The sequence below is a fragment of the Primulina tabacum genome, chromosome 10 (genome assembly GCF_025594145.1).
Source record: "Primulina tabacum isolate GXHZ01 chromosome 10, ASM2559414v2, whole genome shotgun sequence".
Taxonomy (NCBI): domain Eukaryota; kingdom Viridiplantae; phylum Streptophyta; class Magnoliopsida; order Lamiales; family Gesneriaceae; genus Primulina; species Primulina tabacum.
Genome location: NC_134559.1, coordinates 36948183 through 36966316, shown reverse-complemented (window position 1 = coordinate 36966316; position 18134 = coordinate 36948183). Strand labels below are relative to the sequence as shown.

Genomic DNA, 18134 nt, shown 5'->3' with positions numbered 1-18134 from the left:
AGAACGATTAACTTCATGGTTTTGATTGGTAGAGAGCAGTGCCACGTGTTGTCCATCGCCGCCCGCTCCACACGTACTCGATGGATATAAGAATAAACATTCCACTCAATGTCGGGTGCGATCATACCAGCACTAAAGCACCGGATCCCATCAGAATTCCGAAGTTAAGCGTGCTAGGGCGAGAGCAGTACTAGGATGGGTGATCCCCTGAGAAGTCCTCGTGTTGCACCCCTTTTCGTGTTTTTCTATTTTTGATTACTTGTTGACAGATGATTTTCGGCTCAAATCATCTGAATCTCGATCGGGACTAGATAAGACATGTGAAATGAACGTAGCTCGGGCGCTGCCGGATTTGGACAAAATTGTAGCCATATTTGATTGTAAACAGGCAAACGAACGAGATTCATTACTCCGCAATGAGCTGACGAGATTTTAGCTGAATTCCTTCTCTAATTTGCGATTTTCCGCTTCTGTTAAGCTTCCGTTTCCTCGAGAAATCAGCTTAGGAAGTCCGAAATTTGATTTCGGTTCCATTTTATCATATCCCAGGGATAATAATAGCTTTACATTCGCTATTTTATTATTATTATTTTTTTTCTATTTTCTGGAAACATTTAGCGATTTTTGTTGTCGTGAGCCAGTTCTGTGCGAAAGGGTATGACGCTGATTACTCCGAAGACGGTTAACTCATTAAAAAAATTTATTTCGACTGTTTAGCCATAATTTACGTAAACGGTCGGGACACGAGGACTGCCCAGGGAGGTCACCGATCCTAGCTCTGCCATCGCGCCAGAACGCTTAATTTCATGGTTCTGATTGGGCGGGAGCAGTGCCACGTGTTGTCCATCGCCGCCCACTCCACACGTACTCGAGGGATATAAGAATAAACATCCCACTCAATGTCGGGTGCGATCATACCCGCACTAATTCACCGGATCCAATCAGAACTCCGAAGTTAAGCGTTCTTGGGCGAGAGCAGTACTAGGATGGGTGGACCCCCTGGGAAGTCCTCGTGTTGCACCCCTTTTCGTGTTTTTCTATTTTTGATTACTTGTTGATAGACAATTTTTGGCTCAAATCATCTGAATCTCGATCGAGACTAGATAAGCCATGTGAAATCAACGTAGCTCGGGGCACAGCCAGATTTGGAAAAAATTGTTGCCTAATTTGATTGTAAACGGGCAAACGAACGTGACTCATTCTCCGCACTGAGCTGGCAAGATTTTAGCCGAATTTCTTCTCTAAGACGCTCTAATTTGGGATTTTCCGCTTCTGTTAAGCTTCCGTTTCCTCGAGAAATCCGTTTAGGATGTCCGAAATTCGATTCTGGTTCCATTTTATCGTATCCCAGGCATAATAATAGCTTACATTCGTTATTTTCTTCTTATTATTTTTTTTCTATTTTCTAGAAACATTTAGCGATTTTTGTTGTCGTGAGTCGGTTCTCTGCGGAAGGGTATGACGCAGATTACTCCGGAGACGGTTAACTCATTAAAAACAATTATTTCGACTGTTTTATCCATAATTTAAGTAAACGGTCGCGACACGAGGACTTCCCAGGGAGGTCACCCATCCTAGCTCTGCCATCGCTCCAGAACGCTTAACTTCATGGTTCTGATTGGGCGAGAGCAGTGCCGCGTGTTGTCCATCGCCGCCCGCTACACACGTACTCGAGGGATATAAGAATAAACATCCCACTCAATTTCGGGTGCGATCATACCCGCACTAATGCACTAGATCCCATCAGAACTCCGAAGTTAAGCTTGCTTGGGCGAGAGCAGTACTAGGATGGCTGACCCCCTGGGAAGTCCTCGTGTTGCGCCCCTTTTCGTGTTTTTTTATTTTTGATTACTTGTTGACAGACGATTTTTGGCTCAAATCATCTGAATCTCGATCGAGACCAGATAAGACATGCGAAATCAAAGTAGCTCGGGCACTGCCGGATTTGGACAAAATTGTAGCCTAATTTGATTGTAAACAGGCAAACGAACGAGACTCATTACTCCTCAATAAGCTAACGAGATTTTAGCCGAATTCCTTCTCTAAAACCTTCTAATTTGCGATTTTTCGCTTCTGTTAAGCTTCCGTTTCCTCGAGAAATCCGCTTAGGTAGTTTGAAATTCGATTCCGGTTCCATTTTATCTTATCCCAGGCATAATAATAGCTTTACATTCGCTATTTTCTTATTCTTATTTATTTTTCTATTTTCTGGAAACCTTTAGCGATTTTTGTTGTCGTGAGCCAGTTCTGTGCGAAAGGGTATGACGCAGATTACTCCGGAGACCGTTAACTCATTAAAAACAATTATTTTGACAGTTTTAGCCATAATTTACGTAAACCGTCGCGACACGAGGACTTCCTGGGGAAGTCACCCATCCTAGCTCTGCCATTGCGCCAGAACGCTTAACTTCATGGTTCTGATTGGGCGAGAGCAGTGCCGCGTGTTGTCAATCTCCGCCCGCGCCACACGTACTCGAGGTATATAAGAATAAACATCCCACTCAATGTCTGGCGCGATCATACCAGCACTAATGCACCGGATCCTATCAGAACTCTGAAGTTAAGTGTGCTTGAGCGAGAACAGTACTAGGATGGGTAACCCCTTGGGAAGTCCTCATGTTGCACCCCTTTTTGTGTTTTTCGATTTTTGATTACTTGTTGACAGATAATTTTCGGCTCAAATCATCTGAATCTCGATTGGGACCAGATAAGACATGTGAAATCAACGTAGCTCGGGCACTGCCGGATTTGGACAAAATTTTAGCTTAATTTGATTGTAAACGGGCAAACGAACGAGACTCATTACTCCGCAATGAGCTGGCGAGATTTTAGCCGAATTCCTTCTTTAAGACCCACTAATTTACGATTTTCCGCTTCTGTTAAGCTTATGTTTCCTCGAGAAATCCCCTTAGGAAGTCCGAAATTCGATTTCGGATCCATTTTATCGTATCCCAGGCATAATAATATCTTTACATTCGCTATTTCCTTATTCTTATTTTTTTTTCTATTTTCTGGAAACATTTAACGATTTTTGTTGTCCTGAGCCAGTTCTGTGCGAAATGGTATGACGCAGATTACTCCGGAGACGGTTAACTCATTAAAAACAATTATTTCGACTGTTTAGCCATAATTTACGTAAACCGTCGCGACACGAGGACTTCTCGGGGAGGTCACCCATCCTAGCTCTGCCATCGCGCCAGAACTCTTAACTTCATGGTTCTTATTGGGCGAGAGCAGTGCCGCGTGTTGTCCATCGCCGCGCGCTCCACACGTACTTGAGGGATATAAGAATAAACATCCACTCAATGTCGGGTGCGATCATACCAGCACTAATGCACCGGATCCTATCAGAAGTCCGAAGTTAAGCGTGCTAGGGCGAGAGCAGTACTAGGATGGGTCACCCCCGGGAAGTTGTCACGCCCCGTGTTCGAAGAGCATGTGACATCCGGCATTGTTTTAACAATTAGTTTTAAACAATTACGCCTCGTATCGAAATGACTAAAACCAGTCTTTTTCATAAATAAAACATTGTCTTTACATTGACAATAGAATAAGAATAATCAGAGTTGCAAATGCGAAAACTGAACAAAAGGAAAATAAAGTCTTGATTTCTTGTATCTTGCTCATCGGCAACCATCCCCAGAAGGCTTCTTGTTCCTCCTCATTCAGTTACTCTTCATTTTAATCTGAAATTTGTAAGGGGTGAGTGTTTTGGGAAACACTCAGCAAGTGGGGGTCGATCGATTTCCAATGATACATATAGAACTTAATCTTTAAAACATTTCTTTAACAAACTATCAAATCTTATCACTTTTAACTCATCATAACAGGAACGAAATAAATATGAGATAGAGGTTATCAGAAGATTCAGAGCAGTTCAGAAACAGATCAGAACAATTCTGAACAGAACAGATCGGAACAGACAGAACACTGTTACTCATCTCATTTCCATGGTCAAATTGTCCCCAATATGTTAGTCCTCTAAGGGTTGAGGCCAGAACACGGTTTTATACCCACCGATGGGGGCCAGACAGAACATGGTTTTATACCCACCAATGGGGGCCAGACAGAATTACAATTCTCGTCCCATTTCAAATCGAGTTGTAATAGTGCAACACAGAATTCAAAGTTTACCAGACAGAACTTATCAGAGTTTTCAGATATCAGAGTTTCAGACGGATTCAGCGAAACCAACGAATTTCGAAGCATAGAGGAAAACACATAATCGATCGAAATTTTAAAAGACGGTCATCATGCTGTTTTCAAAAAAAGAGGACACATTCATGCATGTCATAACTTATATATTAAAGATTTAAAAATACAAACGAATATACATATCAAAAACCCACTTACAGTACTCTCGAAGTTACGGTTCGAAATGTGCAGAACTTTGGCGAACGAAACTTGTTGAATTTCGGCCAAGTGATGACCGAACCAGGAGATGATCTTCACAACGATGTGGATAGCAAATCACAGCATTGAAAAGCCGGAACAACTCCTCCTTCTTTCTTCTTGCAAGCGACAGCCGAGAGGTGGTTTTGGAGGGAAAGGAGCCAATTTTTCTTGCTGATTTTTGGGTGTGATTTCTTTAGCATGTTGAGGTGGTATTTATAGGTGAAGTATGGTCTTTTCCCCTCCCCATGACCGAAATATTGGAGCCCAAGCAAGCCATCAATGTGGTCAAGGTTAACTCAAGCATCAAAGGTCACCTTGGTTTACTAAAGAGTCCATTCTTGCACAATAAATTGGTCCAAGCCTCTTAGCTCTTCCCTTAGCTCCCTTTCTTGGTTAACTCAATAGTCATCACTTGTATAATAAGTTTTTCCAAACCTTTAGTTCTTTTAGCTCCTTATTTGGTTAACTCAATGGTCATAAATATGTCCAATCCTTTAGCTCTTCTCCTTGGTTTACTCAAGGGTAATTTCTTGCACATTAAAATTTTCCAATGCTTTAGCTCTCCTCCTAGCTCTATTTTTTTTATTCTTTTAGGACAAGAAAGAATGAGCTTCATTGAGCTAAAAGATTGAGCTCATGAGCATGGGGTTTCTTTTCCAAGAATCTTGGAGCTTCCTTGAGCTGAGGGTTTTAGCTTGTGAGGTAAGGGTTTCCTCTTCCGAGTGGCGTACCCTCAATTCTCAAGGTTTTGCATTGCCTCAGCTTCTTTTTGAGCTACTTTTCGAGCTTTTTGAGGTGCTTTGCTTTGAAAAATCCGGGTTCTCACATCCCACCCTCCTTATTGGAAGTTTCGTCCTCGAAACTTGAGTTAGATAAATCTTTAAAAAGTGAGGGTGCCGAGTGCGCATACGTTCTTCAAATTCCCAAGTTGCTTCTCGTTCCATATGATTCGACCATTGTATCTTGACATATGGAATTGTTCGGCATCTCAGCACTTGGTATTTGGTGTTACTTGAATAAGGACTTCTTCATATTTCATTTCCTCGTTCACATTTCCTTTGATTAGTAGCGGTTCAATTTCAAGAATGCTACTTGGATATGAGACATACTTCCTTAGCTGTGAGACATGGAAGACGTTGTAAATCCTTGACATGCCTGGTGGTAAAGCCCGCTGATAAGCTAGGTTTCCCATTTTTCTCAGTATTTCGAAGGGTCCGACATATCTTGGAGTTATCTTTCTAGAATTGCTGAATCGAACCACTCCTTTCATTGGGGAAACTTTAACATAAGCTTTCACACCATTTTCAAACTCCAACGGTCTTCACTTTAAATAAGCCCAGCTCTTTTGTCGATCATGAGCTGCCTTGCGTTTTTCCTTGATAATAGCTACTTTATCAACAATTCAAGTACCATGATAGCTTTCTCTCTGATTTCAATACTTCCATGATAATTATTGTTATCGGCAAATTCAATCAAAGGGGGGTGTTTATTGGAGTCCGAGGTCCATGGCACACGCCCTAAAATATCTTCAATAGTTCGATCCATCGTCTTTGTCTCATGTTTAATTCCTTTTGTGTGAATAGTATTTGAGGCTTTGATGATTGATAAATTTCACACATTTGACACTAAAGAAATTGATTCTCTAGATCTTTGGCTCAAATATAATTGTGGCTAATTCACTATCATGTGTTGGATAATTTTGCTCACATGGTTTTAATTTCATCGATGCATAGGCAATTAATTGCCCTCTTGAATGAGAACACATCACAATCCTCTTTTGATGCATCATTGTAAATTGTGAAATTCTTGCCTTCTTCAGGAAGTACTAATACTAGCGTAGAAACGAGTTTCTTTTTCAAGATCTAAAAACTCTTCTCACATTCTTCACTCTAATTGAATTTAGAGTTCTTCTGAGTGAGCTTGGTGAGCGGAAGAAAATCCTTCAACACATTTTCTTAATAGCCAAATAATCCCGAAAACTTCAAATTTCTATTCCAGTATTCGATCAAGGCCAGTCTATGATTACCTCCACCTTATTGGTGATCCACTGATATGCCCATTTCAGATATTATATGACCGAAGAATGTGACATTTTTTAATCAAAATTCACATTTCTTAAATTTAGTATTTAGTTATTTTTCTCTGAGCATCGGTGGAGCAAGACGAAGATCTTCCTTGCGGTCTTTCTCACTTGTTGAATATACAAGAATGTCTTCAATAAATGCTACCACAAACTTGCCGAGGAATTTTCTTGAACACTCTGTTCATGAGTTCTATGAATGTTGCTGGAGCATTGGTCATGCCAAAAGGTATTATCATGAACTCATAGTGTCCATACCCTTTTCTTTTTAAGGCTGTTTTAGGAATATTCTCTGCCTTGGCCTTCAATTGTGATAGTCTGATCTTAGATAGAGCTTCGAAAAGATCTTAGCTCCTTTTAACTGATAGAAAAGGTCATCTATTCTTAAAAGATGATATTTGTTCTTGATCTCATATAGTACTTTGTCGAATGACACACTATCTTGTACTTTCACCATTCTTCTGTACCAATAAGATTGAATCTCCCCAAGAAGAGGCACTTGGTCTGATTTGTTTTTGTCTAACAAATCTTGGAATCGAACTTTTATCTCCTTGAGTTCAACTGAAGCCATTTGCTAGGGTTCTTTAGATATTGGTGCAGCACGAGCTATAAAGTTACTTTCGAATTCTTTCACGATCTGAGATAATTCAAAGTAACGCTTCCAGAACTCTCGTACCACGGGAATATTTTTATATCTTGAGCTCAATTCCTTCTTTTTCTTCTCTCATTATCGCTAGTTAGACTTCTTAGCCATACTCCATGGCTTTCTAAGTTTGAGAAGCAGAAAGGAAGGATTTTTGTTCCTTATCCTTGCCATAAAATACGATTTATTCTTGGATTGGAGTTTGGAATTCTTACCTCGACCATCTAACACTGCATGACTCTTGTCCAACCAACCAATTCTCAGAATGACGTTGAAATTTACCATAGTACACTAAATAAAATCGGCACTGAATATATGCGTATCCATACTTATTGTGTTCTAAATTATCACGATTACTATCTCCAAACATAAAATCAATATATAATCTTAGAACATAACTCCTTATCAGCCTATTGACTTAAGTCCCAATAACCTAGTTAAAATTTCTTTCAACATTGTACGGAAGAAATTAATTCCTCAAACAATTCTTCTTTTACTAAATCTGTCTTTAATCAAAACTATGAGCCTAACATGCTTTAATACAAACAAGCTTCGTTGGATGTCTTTCTCTACAAATCTTTCCCCTATTTTTCTTTTTACTATAAGAAGAGTCATAACCTATTATGCATGCTACACTTCCCTTGATGTCCACCAATATCTCATCTCTCTTTATTTACCTAAGGTAATGACCTTAATTTCTTAACTTAAGTTATTGTTTCTTAACTTTATTAAATATTCCAAAATCTTACATATTTAAATTTATCGCTTAATAGCCCAAATTTAAATGTCCAAACCGTTAATTATTGACATAAAAATCAACTTTTACATCTGAATATCAAAACTTATATAATTCTTATCTCATATTTTCATAAATAATTTATTATCCGCGAATCAAACATTTCATCTTAAGTCGGAAGAATTCCCAAATGTAAGTCAACTTATATCAGAGTATTTGTATTCCCTAAAATATAAGTCAAATTATCTTTGATAGGTATGTTCCCAAAATATATTTCAACTTATCTATGTACATTCTCAAAGAAATGTTACACTTTTTTCTTTCATATCATTTAACCATAATACCAGTCTATCCTACTTTATCATCTCTCAACATTACTGTTCTTTTTCCACTACATCCATAGGTGCTTCTTCTTCTTCTTCCACATTTTCCACGACAAGGTGCGCAGTCTATCCATTGCACCATGAAGCTTGGCGATGTAACGTTCTTGCTTGCTAGAAAGGTCTTCATGTTGATGACGAGAACGGTTAGCAAGGTTTTTCTAAGTTTCAATCCTTACTATCAACTTTCGATTAAGGGAAACTAGTCATTCCACGTGTAGTGTTAGGGCGAGCTGGCTCTTTGCTCGATCAAGGTGATGGTTGAGATTATGTATATCAGTTTGAAGCAGATTCTTAATCTTTGTGAGTTCTTGTTTATCTTGTTTTCCTCAAGTAATGTTTACGCATGCAAAGTGCGGCTTGAGCACGAGTACAAGACCATAAATTGAGGTAAAATTTCATAATGGTATCAAAGTAAAGGATAGAAAGGTAAAAAATTTTGATTGAAACAAAGATTTCGTGGAACTTTCTATACTAGAAATTTCAGAATGATTGAAGGAAATAGATTTCGAATTTCTCAAAGAATTTTGGAAAGATTGAGAGTTTGTTTCAGAATGTACTAGGCTTTTGCCAAAATTTGACTTCTTCAAATTTTGTCTGTCAAAATCCCAGCAGGATTATGAACCTGGCGGCTCTGATACCACTTAAATGTCACGCAAAGTGTCTGAAGCGCCTGTGACATCCGGCATTGTTTTAACAATTACTTTAAAATAATTAAGCCTCGTATCGAAATGCCAAAAACCAGTCTTTTTCATAAATAAAACATTGTCTTTACATTGACAATAGAATAAAAATACATCAGAGTTGCAAATGCGGAAACTGAACAAAAGGAAAATAAAGTCTTGATTTCTTGTATCTTGCTCATCGGCTACCATCCCCATAAGGCTTCTTGTTCTTCCTCATTCAGTTGGTCTTCATTTTAATCTGAAATTTGTAAGGGGTGAGTGTTTTGGAAAACACTCAGGAAGTGGGGGTCGATCGATTTCCTATGATACATATAGAACTTAATCTTTAAAACATTTCTTTAACAAACTTTCAAATCTTATCATTTTTAACTCATCATAACAGAAACAAAATAAATATGAGACAGAGGTTATCAGAAGATTCAGAGCAGTTCAGAAACAGATCAGAAAAATTCAGAACAGAACAGATCGGAACAGACAGAACACTGTTACTCATCTCATTTCCATGGTCAAATTGTCCCCAATATGTTAGTCCTCTAAGAGGTGAGGCCAGAACACGGTTTTATACCCACCAATGGAGGAGACAGAACATGGTTTTATACCCACCAATGGGGGCCAGACAGAATTACAATTCTCGTCCCATTTCAAATCGAGTTGTAACAGTGCAACACAGAATTCAAAGTTTACAAGACAGAACGTATCAGAGTTTTCAGATATCAGAGTTTCAGACAGATTCAGCGGAACCAAAGAATTTCGAAGCATAGAAGAAAACACATAATCGATCGAAATTTTAAAAGACGGTCATCATGCTGTTTTCGAAAAAAGAGGACACACATTCATACATGTCATGACTTATATATTCAAGATTTAAAAATACAAACGAATATACATATCAAAAACCCACTTACAATACTCTCGAAGTTACGGTTCGAAATGTGCAGAACTTTGGCGAACGAAACTTGTTGAATTTCGGTCAAGTGATGACCGAACCAGGAGATGATCTTCACAACGATGTGGATAGCAAATCACAGAATTGAAAAGCCGGAACAACTCCTCCTTCTTTCTTCTTGCAAGCGACAGCCGAGAGGTGGTTTTGGAGGGAAATGAGCCGATTTTTCTTGCTGATTTTTGGGTGTGATTTCTTTAGCATGTTGAGGTGGTATTTATAGGTGAAGGATGGACTTTTCCCCTCCCCATGGCCGAAATATTGGAGCCCAAGCAAGCCATCAATGTGGTCAAGGTTAACTCAAGCATCAAAGGTCACCTTGGTTTAGTAAAGAGTCCATTCTTGCACAATAAATTGGTCCAAGCCTCTTAGCTCTTCCCTTAGCTCCCTTTCTTGGTTAACTTAATAGTCATCACTTGTATAATAAGTTTGTCCAAACCTTTAGTTCTTTTAGCTCCTTCTTTGGTTAACTCAATGTTCATAAATATATCCAATCCTTTAGCTTTTCTCCTTGGTTTACTCAAGGGTAATTTCTTGCACATTAAATTTTTCCAATGCTTTAGCTCTCCTCCTAGCTCTATTTTTTTTATTCTTTTAGGACAAGAAAGAATGAGCTTCATTGAGGTAAAAGATTGAGCTCATGAGCATGGGGTTTCTTTTCCAAGAATTTTGGAGCTTCCTTGAGCTGAGGGTTTTAGCTTGTGAGGTAAGGGTTTCCTCTTCCGAGTGACGTACCCTCAATTCTCAAGAGTTTACGTTGCCTCGGCTTCTTTTTGAGCTACTTACCGAGCTTTTAAGGTGCTTTGCTTTGAAAAATCCGGGTTCTCACAGAAGTCCTCGTGTTGCACCCCTTTTCGTGTTTTTCTATTTTTGATTACTTGTTGACAGACGATTTTCGGTTCAAATCATCTGAACCTCGATCGGAACCAGATAAGACATGTGAAATCAACTTAGCTCATGCACTGCCGGATTTAGACAAAATTGTAGCCTAATTTGATTGTAAATGGGCAAACGAACGAGACTCATTACTCCGCAATGAGCTGGCGAGATTTTAGCCGAATTCCTTTTCTAAGACCCTCTAATTTGCGATTTTTCGCTTTTGTTAAGCTTCCGTTTACGCGAGAAATCCGCTTAGGAAGTCCAAATTTTATTCCGGTTCCATTTTATCGTATCCCAGGCATAATAATAGCTTTACATTCGCTATTTTCTTATTCTTATTTTTTTTTCTATTTTCTCGAAACATTTAGCGATTTTTGTTGTCGTGAGCCGGTTCTGTGCGGAAGGGTATGATGTAGATTACTCTGGAGACAGTTAACTCATTAAAAACAATTATTTTGACTGTTTTATCCATAATTTACGTAAATGGTCGCGACACGAGGACTTCCCGGGGTGGTCACCCATCCTAGCTCTGCCATCGCGCCAGAACGCTTAACTTCATGGTTCTGATTGGGCGAGAGGTGTGCCGCGTGTTGTCCATTGCCGCCCGCTCCACACGTACTCGAGGGATATAAGAATAAACATTTCACCCAATTTCGGGTGCGATCATACTAGCACTATTGCACTGGATCCCATCATAACTCCGAAGTTAAGCGTGCTTGGGCGAGACCAGTACTGGGAAGTCCTCGTGTTGCACCCCTTTTCGTGTTTTTCTATTTTTGATTGATTACTTGTTGATAGACGATTTTCGGCTCAAATCATCTAAATCTCGATCGTGACCAGATAATACATGTGAAATAACCGTAACTCGGGCACTGCCGGATTTGGACAAAATTGTAGCCTAACTTGATTGTAAACGGGCAAACGAACGAGACTCATTATTCCGCAATGAGCTGACGAGATTTTAGCCGAATTCCTTCTCTAAGACCCTCTAATTTGCGATTTTCCGCTTCTGTTAAGCTTTTGTTTCTCGAGAAATCCTCTTAGGAAGTTCAAAATTCGATTACGGTTCCAGTTTATCGTATCCCAGGAATAATAATAGCTTTACATTCGCTATTTTCTTCTTCATATTTTTTTTTCTATTTTCTGGCAACATTTAGTGATTTTTGTTGTCGTGAGCCGATTCTGTGCTGAAGGGTATGACGGAGATTACTCCGAAGACGGTTAACTAATTAAAAATAATTATTTCGACTGTTTTAGCCATAATTTACGTAAACGGTCGCGACACGAGGACTTCCCGGGGAGGTCACCCATCCTAGCTCTGCCATCGCGCCAGAATGCTTAACTTCATGGTTCTGATTGGGCTAGAGCAGTGCCGCGTTTTGTCCATCGCCGCCCGCTCCACACGTACTCGAGGGATATAAGAATAAACATACCACTCAATGTCGGTTGCGATCATACCAGCAATAATGCAACGTATCCCATCAAAACTCCAAAGTTAAGCGTGCTTGGGCGAGAGCAGTACTAGGATGGGTGAACCCCTAGGAAGTCCTCGTGTTGCACCCCTTTTCGTGTTTTTCTATTTTTGATTAGTTGTTGACATACGATTTTCGGTTCAAATCATTTGAATCTCGATCGGGACCAGATAAAACATGTGAAATCAACGTAGCTCGGGAACTGCCGGATTTGGACAAAATTGTAGCCTAATTTTTTTGTAAACGGGCAAACGAACGAGACTCATTACTCCGCAATGAGCTGACGAGATTTTAGACGAATTCCTTTCTAAGATCCTCTAATTTGCGATTTTCCGCTTCTGTTAAGCTTCCGTTTCATCAAAAAATCCGCTTTGAAAGTCCGAAATTCGATTACGGTTCCATTTTATCATATCCCAGGCATTATAGTAGCTTTACATTCGCTATTTTCTTCTTCTTATTTTTTTTTCTATTTTCTGGGAAAATTTAGCGATTTTTATTGTCGTGAGACGGTTCTGTGCGGAAGGGTATGACGCAGATTACTCCGGAGAAGGTTAACTCATTAAAAACTATTATTTCGACAGTTTTAGCCACAATTTACGTAAACGGTCGCGACACGAGGACTTCCCAGGGAGGTCAACCATCCTAGCACTGCCATCGCACCAGAACGCTTAACTTCATGGTTCTGATTGGGCGAGAGCATTGCCACGTGTTGTCCATCGCCGCCCGCTCCACACGTACTCGAGGGATATAAGAATAAACATCCCACTCAATTTCGGGTGCGATCATACCCGCACTAATGCACTAGATCCCATCAGAACTCCGAAGTTAAGCGTGCTTGGGCGAGAGCAGAACTAGTATGGGTGACCCCTAGGAAGTCCTCGTGTTGCGCCCATTTTGGTTTTTTCTATTTTTGATTACTTGTTGACAGACGATTTTCGGCTCAAATCATCTGAATCTCGATCGGGACCTGATAAGACATGTGAAATCAACGTAGCTCGGGCACTGTCGGATTTGGAAAAAATTGTAGCATAATTTGATTGTAAACGGGCAAACGAACGAGACTCATTATTCCGCAATGAGCAGACGAGATTTTAGCCGAATTCTTTCTCTAAGACCGTCTAATTTGCGATTCCGCTTCTGTTAAGCTTCCGTTTCCTCGAGAAATCAGCTTAGGAAGTCCGAAATTCGATTCCTGTTCCATTTTATCATATCCCAGGCATAATAATAGCTTTACATTCGCTATTTTCTTCTTCTTATTTTTTTTCTATTTTCTGTGAACATTTAGCGATTTTTGTTGTCGTGAGCCAGTTCTGTGCGAAAGGGTATGACGCTGATTACTCCGAAGACGGTTAACTCATTAAAAACAATTATTTCGACTGTTTTTTCCTTTATTTACCTAAACGGTCGCGACACGAGGACTTCCCAGGGAGGTCACCCATCCTAGCTCTGCCATCGCGCCAGAACGCTTAATTTCATGGTTCTGATTGGGCGAAAGCAGTGCCGCGTGTTGTCCATCGCCGCCCGCTCCACACTTACTCCAGGGATATAAGAATAAACATCCCACTTAATGTCGGATGTGATCATACCATCACTAATGCACCGGATCCCATCAGAACACTGAAGTTAAGCGTGAATGAGAGCAGTACTAGGATGGGTGACCCCCTGGGAAATCCTCGTGTTGCTCCCATTTTCCTGTTTTTTATTTTTGTTCACTTGTTGACAGACGATTTTCAGCTCAAATCATCTGAATCTAGATCAGTACGAGATAAGACATGTGAAATCAATGTAGCTCGGGCAATGCCGGATTTGGACAAAATTGTAGGCTAATTTGATTGTAAACGGGTAAACGAACGAGACTCGTTACTCCGCAATTAGCTGGCGAGATTTTAGCAGAATTCATTCTCTAAAACCCTCTAATTTGCGATTTTCCGCTTCTGTTAAGCTTCCGTTTCCTCGAGAAATCCGCTTAGGAAGTTCGAAATTCAATTCATGTTCCATTTTATCGTATCTCAGGCATAATAATAGCTTTACATTCGCTATTTTCTTCTTCTTATTTTTTTTTTCTATTTTATGGAAACATTTAGCAATTTTTGTTGTCATGAGCCGGTTCTGTGCGGAAGGGTATGACGCAGATTACTCCGGAGACGGTTAACTCATTAAAACAATTATTTCGACTGTTTTAGCCATAATTTCCGTAAACGGTCGCGACACGAGGACTTCTCAAGGAGGTCACCCATCCGAGCCCGCTCCATCGCGCCAGAATGCTTAACTTCGTGGTTTTGATTGGGCGAGAGCAGTGCCCGTGTTCTCCATCGCCGCCCGCTCCACACGTACTCGAGGGATATAAGAAAAAACGTCCCACTTATGTCGGATGCGATCATACCATCACTAATGCACCGGATCCCATCAGAACTCTGAAGTTAAGCGTGCTTGGACGAGAGCAGTACTAGGATGGGTGGACCCCTGGGAAATCCTCGTGTTGCTCCCGTTTTCGTGTTTTTCTATTTTTGTTTACTTGTTGACAGACGATTTTCAGCTCAAATCATCTGAATCTCGATCGGTACGAGATAAGACATGTGAAATCAACGTAGCTCGGGCACTGCCGGATTTGGACAAAATTGTAGGCTAATTTGATTGTAAACGGGCAAACGAACGAGACTCATTACTCCGCAATGAGCTAGCGAGATTTTAGCAGAATTCATTCTCTAAGACCCACTAATTTGCGATTTTCCGCTTCTGTTAAGCTTCCGTTTCCTCGAGAAATCCGCTTAGGAAGTTCGAAATTCGATTCATGTTCCATTTTATCATATCTCAGGCATAATAATTGCTTTACATTCGCTATTTTCTTCATCTTATTTTTTTTTCTATTTTATGGAAACATTTAGCAATTTTTGTTGTCATGAGCCGGTTCTGTGCGTAAGGGTTTGACACAGATTACTCCGGAGACGGTTAACTCATTAAAAGAATTATTTCGACTGTTTTAGCCATAATTTCTGTAAACGGTCGCGACACGAGGACTTCTCTGGGAGGTCACCCATCCTAGCTCTGCCATCGCGCTCGAACGCTTAACTTCATAGTTCTGATTGGGCGAGAGCAGTGCCGCATGTTGTCCATCGCCGCCCGCGCCACACGTACTCGAGGGATATAAGAATAAACATCCCACTCATTGCCGGGTGCGATCATACCAGCACTAATGTACCGGATCCCATCAGAACTTCGAAGTTAAGCGTGCTTGGGCGAGACCAGTACTAGAATGGGTGACCCCCTGGAAAGTCCTCGTGTTGCACCCTTTTTCGTGTTTTTCTATTTTTGATTGATTAGTTGTTGACAGACGATTTTCGGCTCAAATCATCTGAATCTCAATCGGGACCAGATAAGACATGTGAAATCAACGTAGCTTGGGCAATGCCGGATTTGGACAAAATTTTAGCCTAATTTGATTGTAAACGGGCAAACGAATGAGACTCATTACTCCGCAATGAGCTGGCGAGATTTTAGCAGAATTTCTTCTCTAAGACCCTCTAATTTGTGATTTTCCGCTTCTGTTAAGCTCCCGTTTCCTCGAGAAATCCGTTTAGGAAATCTGAAATTTGATTCCGGTTCCATTTTATCGTATCCCAGGCATAATAATAGCTTTACATTCGCTATTTTCTTCTTTTTTTTTTTCTATTTTCTGGGAACATTTAGCGATTTTTTTTTTCGTGAGCCGATCTGTGCGGAAGGGTATGACGCAAATTACTACGGAGACGGTTAACTCATTAAAAAAAATATTTCGACTTTTTAGCTATAATTTACGTAAACGGTCGCGACACGAGGACTTCCCAGGGAGGTCACTCATCCTAGCTCTACCATCGCGCCAGAACGCTTAACTTCATGGTTCTGATTGGGCGAGACTAGTGCCGCGTGTTGTCCATCGCCGTCGGCGCCACACGTACTCGAGGGATATAAGAAAAAACATCACACTCGATGTCGGGTGCGATCATACCAGCACTAATGTACCGGATCCCATCAGAACTTCGAAGCTAAGCGTGCTTGGGCGAAAGCAGTACTAGGATGGGTGACCCCCTGGGAAGTCCTCGTGTTGCACCCTTTTTCATGTTTTTCTATTTTTTATTACTTGTTGACAGACGATTTTTGGCTCAAATCACCTTAATCTCGATCGGGACCAGATAAGACATGTGAAATCAACGTAGCTCAGGCACTGCCGGATTTGGAAAAAATTGTAGCCTAATTTGATTGTAAACGGGCAAACGAACGAGACTCATTATTCCGCAATGAGCAGACGAGATTTTAGCCGAATTCTTTCTCTAAGACCGTCTAATTTGCGATTCCGCTTCTGTAAAGCTTCCGTTTCCACAAGAAATCCGCTTAGGAAGTTCGAAATTCGATTCCGGTTCCATTTTATCATATCCCAGGCATAATAATAGCTTTACATTCGCTATTTTCTTCTTCTCATTTTTTTTCTATTTTCTGTGAACATTTAGCGATTTTTGTTGTCGTGAGCCGGTTCTGTGTAGAAGGGTATGATGCAGATTACTTCGTAGACGGTTAATTCATTAAAAACAATTATTTCGACTGTTTTATCCCTAATTTACCTAAACGGTCGCGACACGAGGACTTCCCAGGGAGGTCACCCATCCTAGCTCTGCCATCGCGCCAGAACGCTTAATTTCATGGTTCTGATTGGGCGAAAGCAGTGCCGCGTGTTGTCCATCGCCGCCCGCTCCACACTTACTCCAAGGATATAAGAATAAACATCCCACTTAATGTCGGATGTGATCATACCATCACTAATGCACCGGATCCCATCAGAACCCCCCGGGAAATCCTCGTGTTGCTCCCATTTTCCTGTTTTTTTATTTTTGTTCACTTGTTGACAGACGATTTTCAGCTCAAATCATCTGAATCTAGATCGGTACGAGATAAGACATGTGAAATCAACGTAGCTCGGGCAATGCCGGATTTGGACAAAATTGTAGGCTAATTTGATTGTAAACGGGCAAACGAACGAGACTCGTTACTCCGCAATGAGCTGGCGAGATTTTAGCAGAATTCATTCTCTAAAACCCTCTAATTTGCGATTTTCCGCTTCTGTTAAGCTTCCGTTTCCTCGAGAAATCCGCTTAGGAAGTTCGAAATTCAATTCATGTTCCATTTTATCGTATCTCAGGCATAATAATAGCTTTACATTCGCTATTTTCTTCTTCTTATTTTTTTTCTATTTTATGGAAACATTTAGCAATTTTTGTTGTCATGAGCCGGTTTTGTGCGGAAGGGTATGACGCAGATTACTCCGGAGACGGTTAACTCATTAAAACAATTATTTCGACTGTTTTAGCCATAATTTCCGTAAACGGTCGCGACACGAGGACTTCTCAAGGAGGTCACCCATCCGAGCCCGCTCCATCGCGCCAGAATGCTTAACTTCGTGGTTTTGATTGGGCGAGAGCAGTGCCCGTGTTCTCCATCGCCGCCCGCTCCACACGTACTCGAGGGATATAAGAAAAAACATCCCACTTATGTCGGATGCGATCATACCATCACTAATGCACCGGATCCCATCAGAACTCTGAAGTTAAGCGTGCTTGGACGAGAGCAGTACTAGGATGGGTGGACCCCTGGGAAATCCTCGTGTTGCTCCCGTTTTCGTGTTTTTCTATTTTTGTTTACTTGTTGACAGACGATTTTCAGCTCAAATCATCTGAATCTCGATCGGTACGAGATAAGACATGTGAAATCAACGTAGCTCGGGCACTGCCGGATTTGGACAAAATTGTTGGCTAATTTGATTGTAAACGGGCAAACGAACGAGACTCATTACTCCGCAATGAGCTAGCGAGATTTTAGCAGAATTCATTCTCTAAGACCCACTAATTTGCGATTTTCCGCTTCTGTTAAGCTTTTGTTTCCTCGAGAAATC

The 18134-nt window shown here is 40.7% G+C and overlaps 8 non-coding genes and 5 pseudogenes across 8 annotated transcripts; all 13 read left to right on the top strand.

Annotated features, from left to right (window-relative positions):
• The first annotated feature begins 113 nt into the window (after positions 1 to 113).
• LOC142513216 (5S ribosomal RNA) lies at positions 114 to 232 on the top strand. Its single transcript, XR_012809175.1, has one exon. It is a non-coding gene; the product is annotated as a 5S ribosomal RNA (ribosomal RNA).
• A 672-nt stretch (positions 233 to 904) lies between these two features.
• Positions 905 to 1024, top strand: LOC142508069 (5S ribosomal RNA). Its single transcript, XR_012806301.1, has one exon. It is a non-coding gene; the product is annotated as a 5S ribosomal RNA (ribosomal RNA).
• A 682-nt stretch (positions 1025 to 1706) lies between these two features.
• On the top strand, positions 1707 to 1825 carry LOC142517561 (5S ribosomal RNA). The gene has a single exon (XR_012813301.1). It is a non-coding gene; the product is annotated as a 5S ribosomal RNA (ribosomal RNA).
• A 684-nt stretch (positions 1826 to 2509) lies between these two features.
• On the top strand, positions 2510 to 2628 carry LOC142510906 (5S ribosomal RNA; annotated as a pseudogene).
• A 682-nt stretch (positions 2629 to 3310) lies between these two features.
• Positions 3311 to 3430, top strand: LOC142512629 (5S ribosomal RNA; annotated as a pseudogene).
• Positions 3431 to 11397: 7967 nt separating this feature from the next.
• On the top strand, positions 11398 to 11499 carry LOC142512662 (5S ribosomal RNA; annotated as a pseudogene).
• Positions 11500 to 12186: 687 nt separating this feature from the next.
• On the top strand, positions 12187 to 12305 carry LOC142511993 (5S ribosomal RNA; annotated as a pseudogene).
• A 683-nt stretch (positions 12306 to 12988) lies between these two features.
• LOC142510282 (5S ribosomal RNA) lies at positions 12989 to 13106 on the top strand. The gene has a single exon (XR_012808405.1). It is a non-coding gene; the product is annotated as a 5S ribosomal RNA (ribosomal RNA).
• A 680-nt stretch (positions 13107 to 13786) lies between these two features.
• Positions 13787 to 13901, top strand: LOC142512672 (5S ribosomal RNA; annotated as a pseudogene).
• A 682-nt stretch (positions 13902 to 14583) lies between these two features.
• Positions 14584 to 14702, top strand: LOC142510522 (5S ribosomal RNA). Its single transcript, XR_012808629.1, has one exon. It is a non-coding gene; the product is annotated as a 5S ribosomal RNA (ribosomal RNA).
• Positions 14703 to 15385: 683 nt separating this feature from the next.
• Positions 15386 to 15504, top strand: LOC142515633 (5S ribosomal RNA). Its single transcript, XR_012811468.1, has one exon. It is a non-coding gene; the product is annotated as a 5S ribosomal RNA (ribosomal RNA).
• A 681-nt stretch (positions 15505 to 16185) lies between these two features.
• LOC142514591 (5S ribosomal RNA) lies at positions 16186 to 16304 on the top strand. The gene has a single exon (XR_012810479.1). It is a non-coding gene; the product is annotated as a 5S ribosomal RNA (ribosomal RNA).
• A 1434-nt stretch (positions 16305 to 17738) lies between these two features.
• LOC142510521 (5S ribosomal RNA) lies at positions 17739 to 17857 on the top strand. The gene has a single exon (XR_012808628.1). It is a non-coding gene; the product is annotated as a 5S ribosomal RNA (ribosomal RNA).
• The last annotated feature ends 277 nt before the right edge of the window (positions 17858 to 18134 follow it).